Source organism: Cervus elaphus, chromosome 11 (genome assembly GCF_910594005.1).
Source record: "Cervus elaphus chromosome 11, mCerEla1.1, whole genome shotgun sequence".
In the NCBI taxonomy this organism is placed as follows: domain Eukaryota; kingdom Metazoa; phylum Chordata; class Mammalia; order Artiodactyla; family Cervidae; genus Cervus; species Cervus elaphus.
The window spans coordinates 81,324,760-81,337,833 of NC_057825.1; positions in this window are offsets into that span (position 1 = coordinate 81,324,760).

The following is a 13,074-nucleotide window of genomic DNA, read 5'->3' on the forward strand; positions in this document are numbered from 1 at the left end:
CATCTTGTGGTACAAACATAACTTGCTTCAATAAACTTACTTTCCCTGTGAGTAAAACAGTTTGGGAAATGGCATCTGGTTCTGAGCATTTAAAATTTCTCCCTACAGGACCAGCCCTGCTCTTGGCCTTTGGCGGCTGCCATTTCTGTCAGGAGACCAAGGGCAGTGGGTGAAAGGTGCTTGGCTTATTAAACACCATCTGACAGCCGAACCACGAGTGCAAGATGGTGCATCTGCCACATCTGGAACAGTGGCACTCACCCTCTGCCCACCCTATTCTCCTGGGTGGGGCAGGGAACCCTGATTTTTAGATTTCCTGAGATTGTTTTTCTCCTTGCTGACTTAGCCTACATGATTAACCCTTCCTATAATTACAGGCTCAAGCACTTTGCTTCTAAAAACACTTAGCCTATTTCTGGAGAATGGTAGCTGTGGGTTTACAGCAATTCAGTGTTAGCATTTTAATCACAGTACAGGGAAGAAGGAAAGCCCTTCACAGTTGGGATGAGGAGAAAAAGATGCAAAAATGTTCCAACACAGCTTGTTTCATATTGAAAAAAGGCAGGAACTCTGCCATAATAATGACTTTCATGGGAGTTAACTTTAATCGTAACCTTTTGCCTTCACAGATTTTTTTTAAATTTATTTATTTTTAATTAAAGGATAATTGCTTTACAATAGTGTGTTGGTGTCTGCCATACATCAACATGAATCAGCTATAGGTATATACATAAGTCCTCTCCCTCTTGAACTTCCGTCCCACCTCCCACACATCCCACCTCCCAGGTTGTCAGAGAGCACCCTGTCAGTTGTGTCCCCTGAGTCATACGGCAAATTTCCATTGGCTGTCTATTTTACATATGTTAGTATATACGTTTCCATGCTGCTCTCTCCATTCATCCCACCCTGTCCTTCCCCTACTGTGTCCACAAGTCTGTTCTCTTTGTCTGCATCCCCACTGCTGCCCTGAAAATAGATTCATCAGTACCATCTTTCTAGGTTCCATATATATGTATTAATAATATACAATTTTTTTTCTCTACTTTGTATAATAGGCTCTAGGCTCATGCACCTCATTAGAACAAGCTCAGATGCATTCCTTTTTATAGCTGAATAACTGTGTACATGTACCACAATTTCTTTATCCATTCATCTGTCAGCGGACATTTAGGTTGCTTCCATGTCCTAGCTATCATAAATAGTGCTGTAATCAACATTGGAAAAAGAAATGAAGGAAACAATAGCAGAGGTTAATAAAACTAAAAACTGGTTCTTTTAGAAGATAAACAAAATTGACAAACCATTATCCAGAATCATCAAGAGGAAAAGGGAGAAGAATCAAATCAACAAAATTAGAAATGAAAAAGGAGAGGTTACAGCAGACAATGCAGAAATATGAAGGATGATAAGAGACCATAATGAGCAACTATATGCAAATAAAATGGACAACCTGAAAGAAATGGACAGATTTTTAGAAAAGTCCAAACCTTCCAAGACTGAACCAGGAAGAAATAGAAATTATAAACAAGTCAATCACAAGTACTGAAATTGAAACTGTGATAAAAAATCTCCCAAGAAAACAAAAGCCCAGGGTCAGATGACTTCACAGATGAATTCCATTTAGAGAAGCACTGATGCCTGTCCTTCTCAAACTCTTCCAAACAAATGCAGAGGAGGGAACACTTCCAAACTCATTCTACAAGGCCGCCATCACTCTGATACCAAAACCAGACAAAGTCATCACACCCAAAAAAAGAAAATTACAGGCCAATATTGTTGATGAATATAGATGCAAAAATCCTCAACAAAATTCTAGCAAACAAAATTCAACAACACATTAAAAAGATCATACACCCTGATCAAGTCAGGTTTATCCTAGGGATGCAAGGATTCTTCAATATATGCAAATCAATCAATGTGATATGCCATATTACCAAATTGAAAGATAAAAACCATATGACAATCTCAACAGATGCAAAGAAAGCTTTCAAAAAAATCGGCACCCATTTAGGATAAAAATTCTTCCAAAAATGGGCATAGAAGAAACCTACCTCAACATAATAAAGGGCTTCACAGATTTGACTCGCCTGGAAGGATGTCTTCTTTCACTTGTCAGTGACACTTGGGACTGAGGTCCAGCTGTGTCTTCTCCTCACGCTGAAATCACACCCCTGGGTGTGCCAGACACACGCGCACACAGCACAGCCATCCATCCGTTCACTTCTTCCACAGCTTGGATCACAACCTATCACTTTTGAAGCAGCATCGAAGGTTTGCAAATTTGTTTTAAACCACGTTTACTTGTATTAATAGCTTCTAATTTCTCCCTACTCTTTTTTTTTTTAATATCTATGGTGCACAATTGTTTCATTACCACATTGTTCCAATATACATAATATATATGTGGACCTGTCCCCATGTTATGAAATTTAATGCCAACATAGGCTGTGTTGATAGATGTATTTTGGAATCCCCCCAGTCATTCAGCACTTAGGTCATTCTTATAAATAACACTTTGTAAATATCCAAGCACATTTCTGATTACTTTCTTGGGAAAGGAATCCTAAAAATATTTCTGAGTAAAACATTATGCATATTTTAAGAGTTTTTAAATATATTACCAAATTAGCCATCTAAAAGACTGTACCAATTTACATTCCACCCAGCAACATTTTCACACAGCAGTTTGAGTTTTACTGTCTATTTAAACCTTGCTATTTTGATAGGTGAAAACTAGTGTCTCATAGCTAAAGGAATAACTTGTATGATTTCTAACAGACAGAGTATTTATGTTTTCTCTTCATATGAATGCCTTTGTTTTCATTTCCTTCAAACTCTTTTCCTATTTTTCTATTAAATTGTATATCTTTTCATATTAATTGGACCAATCTTCTTCTGTACAAAGTCAACTATTTACAATTTAAGTAAAACTTGTCCCCAGTTTTTCAATTTTACCTCAATTCCAATTTTTAAAAATTCTAGTTCAATCTGTTTATCTCTTCAATCTACCGGTAGCCTCTTCTTTTCTTTTTCTAACACATTTTCACTTGCCTAAGAGCTATAACCTTTATTCCTACCAGAAGTTGACTTTCTTCCTTTATCAGTCTAGCATTTGCAACAGGTCATGTTTCATGTCTGAAAAGAATGGACTGAGTATTCAATAAATGGTGATAAAACAATTGGATGGCTAAAAGGTTATAAAACTTAGATTCTTACTACAAACAGACATACACAGAGGCATGCACAAATTAGAGATGGGTTTAAGATAGAAAGATAAATAAATGAAAAGAAAAAAATAATAAAATAATGAATTAGAAAAGGAAATGAAAAGAAATAAAGGCTATGAGTCACATTAAAAAAATTTTCATGCAAAGTGCAGTAATGAAACAGAGACACCAAGAACTTAAATAACAGGCAAGTGGATGATATCCACATGGATTGGCGAGCCCAAGGGCTTGGCCAAATACACAGCTCTGTGTAAGAGAACGTTCCCACATCCATGAAGGTTTAGGAGGAGAATCCCCATGATCACTGATCCTGAGTTTCTCATCACTGGCAAGGTGTTAGGAGAGATGCATGTAATCTCATTTAAAGAACATAAGGTAAAGTAGCAGTTCTTACATGCCTGATTGGAGTCACAGACTCATACCTGACAGATGATAGGTAAGTAGGTAGATAGGTAGATAAAATAATGAAGAAATCAACATCTAAATTATGGATGTTTTTAAACCCCTCCAAAACAATAAAAAGACAGTAAAAATGGGTGAAGTACATAAAAAGAAAGTTCACAGAAAAAATATACAAATGATAAATATACATGTGAAAAGATCTCAGAATAAATACTAGTCAGGGAAATGCAAATTTAAACAACAATTTGATGTTATACTTTCATCTACAAAATCGCCAAAATCAATAACTTGACAATATCCAATCTTAAGAAAACTGGCAAAAAACCTCATCTGAGTGGAAATTGGCACAGCCCTTCTGGAAGGCAGTTTGACAGTACTGACTCATGTTTTAAATGTACAAGCTCTTTGTCTCAGAAATCCACAAGCATATTCCCTAGAAAAATATTTACACTTACACACAAAGGTGATGCAAGAAATTTTTCAGCATAATTTTTCAGTTTTATGGGTGAAATTTCAATTAACGTCTTTGTAAAATTTTTATTTGTGCATATGTAAGCATATATTTTATAGAATAGAAGTGGATTTGCTAAGCCAAATAAAATTTTTATATCAATGGACTAGTTGCCCACCAAAACATTGGGTATTGTTGACTTTGAACAAACAATGGATAAGTGGATAATATCTCAGTTAAACAATTTGCATTTCCTTAGTTACCAGAGACATTTTTAATTTTTTTGCACTTGAATTTATATACCTTCTCTCTAATAACTTTTGAGTTTTAGAAACTTTTCCTAATGCTATTTAATTTTTTACCATTTTTAAGTTGTAGTGAAATATGTATAACATAAAACTTGCTATTGTAACTATTTCTAACTGTACAGTTCAGTAATATTAAGTACATTTATAATGCTAGGCATTCAATCGCCAAAATTGTTTCATCTTGCAAAACTGAAACTCTGTACCCAGTAAACAACAAGCCCCCATTAACTGTCATTCTATTTTCTTTCTCAAACGAATTTGATGACTCTGGGAACCTCACATAAGTGAAATCATATGGTATTTGCCTTTTGTGATTGATTTATTTCAATGCAATTTATTTTTAATGTTGAAAACTGGGGAAAAAAACCTACTTAAAGGTAGAATAATTAGATAAACTATAGTATATCCATATTTTTGTAACATTCAATTATTTGTTTTATAAGAGAGATATAGATGTATTGACCAGAGGTAATTATAACTTAGGACAAGATCGCCATCTTGGGTGCAGGTGGTAAAAACTGGCAGATTCTTGATATATTCTGAAGTTAGTGCTAATAGTATATACAACTGGGTTAGCTATGGGATTTGAGAGAAAGATGGTACTAGTGTTTCTGACCTGTGAAAAGGGAAGATTGGAGAGAGTATTTCCTGAGATTGGAAAGACGATTGGAGGGACAAGTTGGGACATGCAGGAATCAAGAAGGGACTTTTGGTCATATTAAATCTAAGATGTATTGTTGACATCTATGGTGCATATGTAACTACAAAAAAACATTCATTTTAGCTCACTGTCTCATGCCTTGAGGTTAGACCAATACACTTTTTAAAAGAATTCAGTAACTTTAACTGCATGGATTAAGATTCTTTTTCAAAGTTTAAAAAAAAAAGTACACCATATGCAATTATAATCTTTTTAGTCAAATATGCATTTTAATATAGTCAAATATACATTGTATAATGGCATTATACAATGCTACCACCTGCATAAAATGAGTCAATCATAGTTTAATAAGACTTGGATACAGTGAAACAATTTATAATGTAAAATAGAATTATCACATTTGGTGATTATCAAAACTGCAAATCGAATAAAATGAGAAGTTCCATCTGTTACTCTCTACCTTTCACCCCTACGTGAAGGAAATATAAAAGGGAAGAGCTCCAGGAGCTTCTCCAAATGGCTGCATCAGATGAAAGTTCTCATTTGGCAGGGAATGTGTGTTATTCATTTTTGAATCACCCACAGCGGCTTGTGTGTAGTAGGCGTCCAATTAACATTTGTGGAATTTGATCAAAACCTATTGAGCTGTAAAGAAAAATGCCATGGTCATTATTCAATACATTTGCACAAGCATTTATTATGAAATGTTAAAAAAGATAGCTTAAGTTCTGGCACTTCAATTATCCACAACACAGACAATAACAGAAAATAAGTGAAAAAGAATTAACTACCATAAAACCACCTGTACTATTGAAGTGAAATCACCTTTAGGCCAGAGAAAAACTTAGAATTACAGGTAAATTAAAATTCATTGGTTTAATAAGAGTAAATTAGAAGCAACAGGAGCAGTTATTTTAACTAGTAAGTTCAGTTCAGTTCAGTCTCTCAGTCGTGTCTGACTGCCACACACCAGGCCTCCCTGTCCATCACCAACTCCTGGAGCTTGCTCAAACTCACGTCCATCGAGTCAATGATGCCATCCAACCAACTCACCCTCAGTCATCCCCTTCTCCATCCGCCATCACTCTTTCCCAGCATCAGGGTCTTTTCCAGTGAGTCAGTTCTTTGCATCAGGTGGCCAAAGTATTGGAGTTTCAGCTTCAACATCAGTCCTTCCAATGACTATTCAGGACTGATTTCCTTTAGGATGGACTGGTTGGATCTCCTTGTGGTCCAGGGGACTGTCAAGAGTCTTCTCCAACACCACAGTTCAAAAGCATCAATTCTTCGGCACTCAGCTTTCTTTATAGTCCAGCTCTCACATCCATACATGACTACTGGAAAAACCATAGCCTTGACTAAACAGACCTTTTTTGGCAAAGTAATGCACTTTGCCAAAGTTATTACCAAAGTAATAACTGGTAAATAACAACAAATGAAAGACTAAAGGATACCAACTATAAAGTAAATAATGTAAATAATATATTGACCACTAGTGGCATTTTTCTCTTACAAAGTGTTGTAATTGATGTGCATGATGTGAAAAGATTCATTTCCACAAATGTGTTAATAATACATAATTAAATGCTACAGAGATTCAAAGTGAGTAATACATAGACTCAGTTGCCAAAGAACTAAAAATCCCAAGGCAGAAATAAGAAAATCATACAACTATAAACAAAGGTGGACTATGAGGTTTATACAACACTGAGAATACAAAAGAAAGTGAAATAAGAAAGATGTGATTCAGAGGGTGTGGAAAGAGAGGAACCCTGCTACATTGTGGGTGGTACTGTAAATTGGTATAACCAGTATGGATAATAGTATAGAGATTCCTTAAAACACTAAAAACAGAGCTACCATATGATCCAACAAACCCAATTCTGGGTAAATATTTGAAAAACCTCTAATTTGAAAGGACACATGCACTCTAATATTCATAGCAGCATTATTTACAATATCCAAGAGATTTACAATATCCAAGTAACCTAAATGTTCATAGGCAGATGAATGGATAAAGAAGATGTGGTACATATATACCATGGGACATTACTCAGCCACTAAAAAGAGTGAAATAATGCCATTTGCAGCAACATGAGTGGAACTAGAGATAATTACACTAAGTGAAGTAAGATAAAGACAAATATCATATGGTATCAGTTATATATGGAACCTGAAAAAAATGTTACAAATGAGCTTATTTATAAAATAGAAATAGACTCATAGACATAGAAAACAAACTTATAGCCACCAAAGAGAAGAGAGGTGGGGGAAGGATAAATTAGGAATTTGGGATTAACATATACACACACTGCTATATATAAATAATCAACAAGAGCCTATTATATAGCACAGGAAACTATATTCAATATCATTTAATAACTTTATAATGGAAAAGAATCTGAGAGAGAATAGATTAATAGATATACATATATACATATAGCTGAATCACATTGTTGTATACCTGAAACTAATACATTATAAATCAACTATAAAAAATTTCAATAGGGGGCGGTCCTAATGTGATGGAAGAATAAGACAGGGAGACCGCTTTCTCCCCCACAAATTCATCAAAAGATCATTTGAACACTGAGCAAATACCACAAAACAACTTCTGAATGCTGGCGGAGGACACCAGGCACCCAGAAAGGCAGCCCATTGTCTTTGAAGGGAGATAGGACAAAATATAAAAGATAAAAAGAGAGACAAAAGAGTTAGGGATGGAGACATGGAGACCCATCCCAGGGAGGGAGTCATAGAAGAGGAGAAGTTTCCAAACACCAGGAAACCCTCTCACTGGCGGGTCTGTGGGGAGTTGTGGAATCTCAGAGGGCAACATAACCGGAAGGAAAAAATAAATAAATAAGACCCACAGATTACACACCTAACTGCAGCTCCCAGCAGAGAAGTAGCCCAGACGCTCGCGTCCGCCACCAGCAAGTGGGGGCTGAACAGGGAGGCGCGGGCTGCATTGCGTAGGTTAAGGACCGGGCCTGAATGCCCTGAGGACAATCTAAGGGAGCTAACGTGAGATAGCAACCCAAACTGTGGGATAGCCAGGGAGAGGGGGGGAAAAAAAGAGGAAAAGCTCTAACCTAAGGCACTGCCAGGCCCCTCACAGAACAAAGGACTGAATGAGTACCAGGGGAGAGCTAGCCAACAGTGGGCTGGCCCATCCCCCGCCAGAGGCAGGGAGGCAGGCGGGTGACAGCCAGAGCCAGAAGGCAAGGGGCAAACTTGGCTTGGCATCCTCTACCAAACTGTGAGCAGGCTCCCAGCTGCTAACCAAGTCTTCCTGGGATCCTGGACAGCTGACATCCACCAGGAGGGTCGCAGCCAGAGATCAGCTCCCCAAAGGAGACACAGCACACCTGAGATGGCACTCCCGCTGCGCACCCAGGAAACCGAGCGGCCAGGATGGGGAGGTGATAAGACACACCGCCCACCTGGGGAGAGTGCTCTCACCAAGCACCCGGTCGCCGGAGCTGCTCGGACCTGGGAAGGGCACAAAATGCAGGCCCAGCTGAGTCTGTGCCTTTGTGGAATACCCGAGAACCTGAACCTGAGCAGCCTAGACCTGGGAAGTGCACACAACCCAGGGCCCTCTTTAGACAGTTCCTGCAGAGCAACCTGGAGCCTGAGCAGTGTAGACCAGGAAAGCACACACGCCGAGAGCGGAGGCAAACCCAGTGTTGCCCAGACACTGTGCACGCTCCCCACGCATGCCAGTGACTTTTGTTTGCAGCGTTCCTCCCTCCCCGCAGCACAACTGAGCAAGTGAGCCTAAATAAGTGACCACCTTCCCTCCTTGTGTCAGGGCGGAAGTTAGACACTGAAGAGACTTGCAAACAGAGGAGGCCAAAATAAACAAAAAGAGGGAACCTCTTTAAAAGTGATGGGTGCAACAGATTAAAACCCTGTAGTTAGCATTGACTACATTGGAAGGGACCTATAGACCTTCAGAAGTATAAGCTGGAACAAGGAACTATCTGAAACTGAACTCAACCCACACTGCCCTCAACAGCTCCAGAGAAATGCCTAGATATATTTTACTATTATCATTTTTTTATTTTTTAATGTTTTTTATTTTTAAGTTCTTTAACTCCTTTAATTTTCATTTTTAAAACCTATGATTACCTTGCAAAGAAAAAGACCCTATATTTAAAGCAAATTTCATTTTTTTTTATAACTTTTGCAAGTTTTAAAAAATATATATCGTACTTTTGAGACTCTAACCCGTACTCTAGATTTTTAATCTTTGCTTTTTGGTATTTGTTATCAATTTTGTACCTTTAAGAATCCAGTCTTCAGTACCCATTTTTACTTAGGAATGTGATTACTTGCTTGATTGCTCTCTCCCCTTTTGACTCTCCTTTTTCTCACCCAGTTCACCTCTATCTCCTTCCTCTCTCTTCTCTTCTCCATGGAACTCCATGAACCTCTCTGAGTGTTCCAGACTGTGGAGAGCACATAGGGAATTGATAACTGGCTAGATTGCTCTCTCCCCTTTTGATTCCCCCTCTTCTCCTCCTGGTCACCTGTATCTCCCTCCTCCCTCTTCTCTCCATGTAACTCTATGAACCTCTCTGGGTGTCCCTCATTGTGGAGAATCTTTTCACCATTAACCTAGATGTTTTATCATCAGGGCTGTATGGATGGAGAAGTCTTGAGGCTACTGTAAGAATAAGACTGAAAACCAGAGGCAGGAGGCTTAAATCCAAAACTTGAGAACACCAGAAAACTCCCGACTCCAGGGAACATTAATCAACAAGAGCTCAGCCAAAAGCCTCCATACTTACACTGAAACTAAGCTCCACCCAAGAGCCAACAAGTTCCAGAGCAAGACATATCAAGCTAATTCTCCAACAACAAAGCAACATAACCCTGAGCACAAAAATACAGGCAGCCCAAAGTGACACCAAACCCATAGACACCTCAAAACTCATTACTGGACACTTCATTGTGCTCCAGAAGGAAGAGATCTAGCTCCACCTACCAGAACACCGACACAAGCTTCCCTAACCAGGAAACCTTGACAAGCCACTCATCCATCCCCACCCACAGGGAGGAACCTCCACAATAAAGAGGAACCACAAACTTCCAGCATACAGAAAGGCCACCCCAAACACAGCAACCTAAACAAAATGAAAAGGCAGAGAAATATTTAGCAGGTAAAGGAACATGATAAAAGCCCACCAAACCAAACAAAAGAGGAGATAGGGAGTCTACCTGAAAAAGAATTCAGAATAATGATAGTAAAAATGATCCAAAATCTTGAAAACAAAATGGAGTTATAGACAAATAGTCTGGAGACAAGGATTGAGAAGATGCAAGAAAAGGTTAACAAGGACCTAGAAGAAATAAAAAAGAGTCAATCAATAATGAATAATCAATAACTGAGATCAAAAGCACTCTGGAGGGAACCAACAGTAGAATAACTGAGGCAGAAGATAGGATAAATGAGGTGGAAGATAGAATGGTGGAAATAAATGAAGCAGAGAGGAAATAAGAATTAAAAGAAATGAGGACAACCTCAGAGACCTCTGTGGCAATGTTAAATGCCCCAACATTCGAATCATAGGAGTCCCAGAAGAAGAAGACAAAAATAAAGGCCATGAGAAAATACTTGAAGAGATAATAGTTGAAAACTTCCCTAAAATGGGGAAGGAAATAGCCACCCAAGTCCAATAAACGCAGAGAGTCCCAAATAACATAAACCCAAGGCAAAACACCCCAAGACACATATTAATCAAATTAATGAAGATCAAACACAAAGAACAAATATTAAAAGCAGCAAGGGAAAAACAACAAATAACTCACAAGGGGATTCCCACAAGGATAACAGCTGATCTTTCAATAGAAACTCTTCAGGCCAGAAGGGAATGGCAGGACATACTTAAAGTGATGAAAGAGAAAAACCTACAACCCAGATTACTGTACGCAGCAAGGATCTCATTCAAATATGAAGGAGAAATCAAAAACTTTACAGATAAGCAAAAGCTCAGAGAATTCAGCACCACCAAACCAGCTCTTCAACAAATGCTAAAGGATCTTCTCTAGACAGGAAACACAGAAAAGGTTTATAAACTCGAACCCAAAACAACAAAGTAAATGGAAATGGGATCATACTTAACAATAATTACCTTAAATGTAAATGGGTTGCATGCCCCAACCAAAAGACAAAGATTGGCTGAATGGATACAAAAACAAGACCCCTATATATGCTGTCTACAAGAGACCCACTTCAAACCTAGGGACACGCAGACTGAAAGTGAAGGGCTGGAAAAAGATATTTCACGCAAATGGAGACCAAAAGAAAGCAGGAGTCACAATACTCATTTCAGATAAAATAGACTTTGAAATAAAGGCTGTGAAAATAGACAAAGAAGGACACTACATAATGATCAAAGGATCAATCCAAGAAGAAGATATAACAATTAAAATATATATGTACCCAACATAGGCACACCACAATATGTAAGGCAAATGCTAACAAGTATGAAAGGGGAAATTAACAGTAACACAATAATAGGGGGAGAGTTTAATACCCCACTCACACCTATGGATAGATCAACTAAACAGAAAATTAGCAAGGAAACACAAACTTTAAATGATACAATGGACCAGTTAGACCTAATTGATATCTATATGACATTTCACCCTAAAACAATGAATTTCACCATTTTCTCAAGTGCACATGGAACCTTCTCCAGGATAGATCACATCCTGGGCCATAAATCTAACCTTGGTAAATTCAAAAAAATTGAAATCATCTCAAGCATCTTTTCTGATCACAATGCGGTAAGATTAGATGTCAACTACTGGAAAAAAAAAAAAACTATTAAAAATACAAGCATATGGAGGCTAAACAACACACTTCTGAATAACCAACAAATCACAGAAGAAATCAAAAAAGAAATTAAAATATGCATAGAAATGAATGAAAATGAAAATACAACCACCCCAAACCTATAGGATACAGTAAAAGCAGTATTAAGGAGAAGTTTCATAGCAATACAAGCCTACCTCAAGAAACAGGAAAAAAAAAAAAAATCAAATAAATAACCTAACTCTACACCTAAAGCAACTAGAAAAAGAAGAAATGAAGCACCCCAGAGTTACTAAAAGGAAAGAAATCATAAAAATTAGGGCAAAAGAAACAAAGGAGACCATAGCAAAAATCAACAAAGCTAAAAGCTGGTCCTTTGAGAAGATAAATAAAATAGACAAACCATTAGCCAGACTCATCAAGAAACAAAGGGAAAAGAATCAAATCAACAAAATTAGAAATGAAAACGGAGAAATCATGACAGACAACACAGAAATACAAAGGATCATAAGAGACTACTATCAGCAACTATATGGCAATAAAATGGACAACTTGGAAGAAATGGACACATTCTTAGAAAAGTATAACTTTCCAAAACTGAAATAGAATAATAAATAGAAATAGAAAAAATAGAAAGGAAGAAATAGAAAATTTTAACAGACCCATCACAAGCACAGAAATCAAAACTATATTCAGAAATCTTCCAACAAACAAAAGCCCAGGACCAGATGGCTTCAGAGCCGAATTCTACCAAAAACTTAGAGACTAGCTAACACCTATCCTACTCAAACTCTTCCAGAAAATTGCAGAGGAAGGTAAACTTCCAAACTCATTCTATGAAGCCACCATCACCCTAATACTAAAACCAGACAAGGATGCCACAAAAGAATAAAACTACAGGCCAATATCACTGATGAACATAGATGAAAAAATTCTTAACAAAATTCTAGCAAACAGAATTCAATGACATATTAAAAAGATCATACATGATGACCAAGTGGGCTTTATTCCAGGGATGCAAGGATTCTTCAATATTTGCAAATCAATCAATGTGATACACCACATTAACAAATTGAAAAATAAAAACCATATGACTATCTCAATAGGTGCAGAGAAAGCCTTTGACAAAATCCAACATCCATTTATGATAAAACCCTCCAGAAAGCAGGCATAGAAGGAGCATACCTCATCATAAT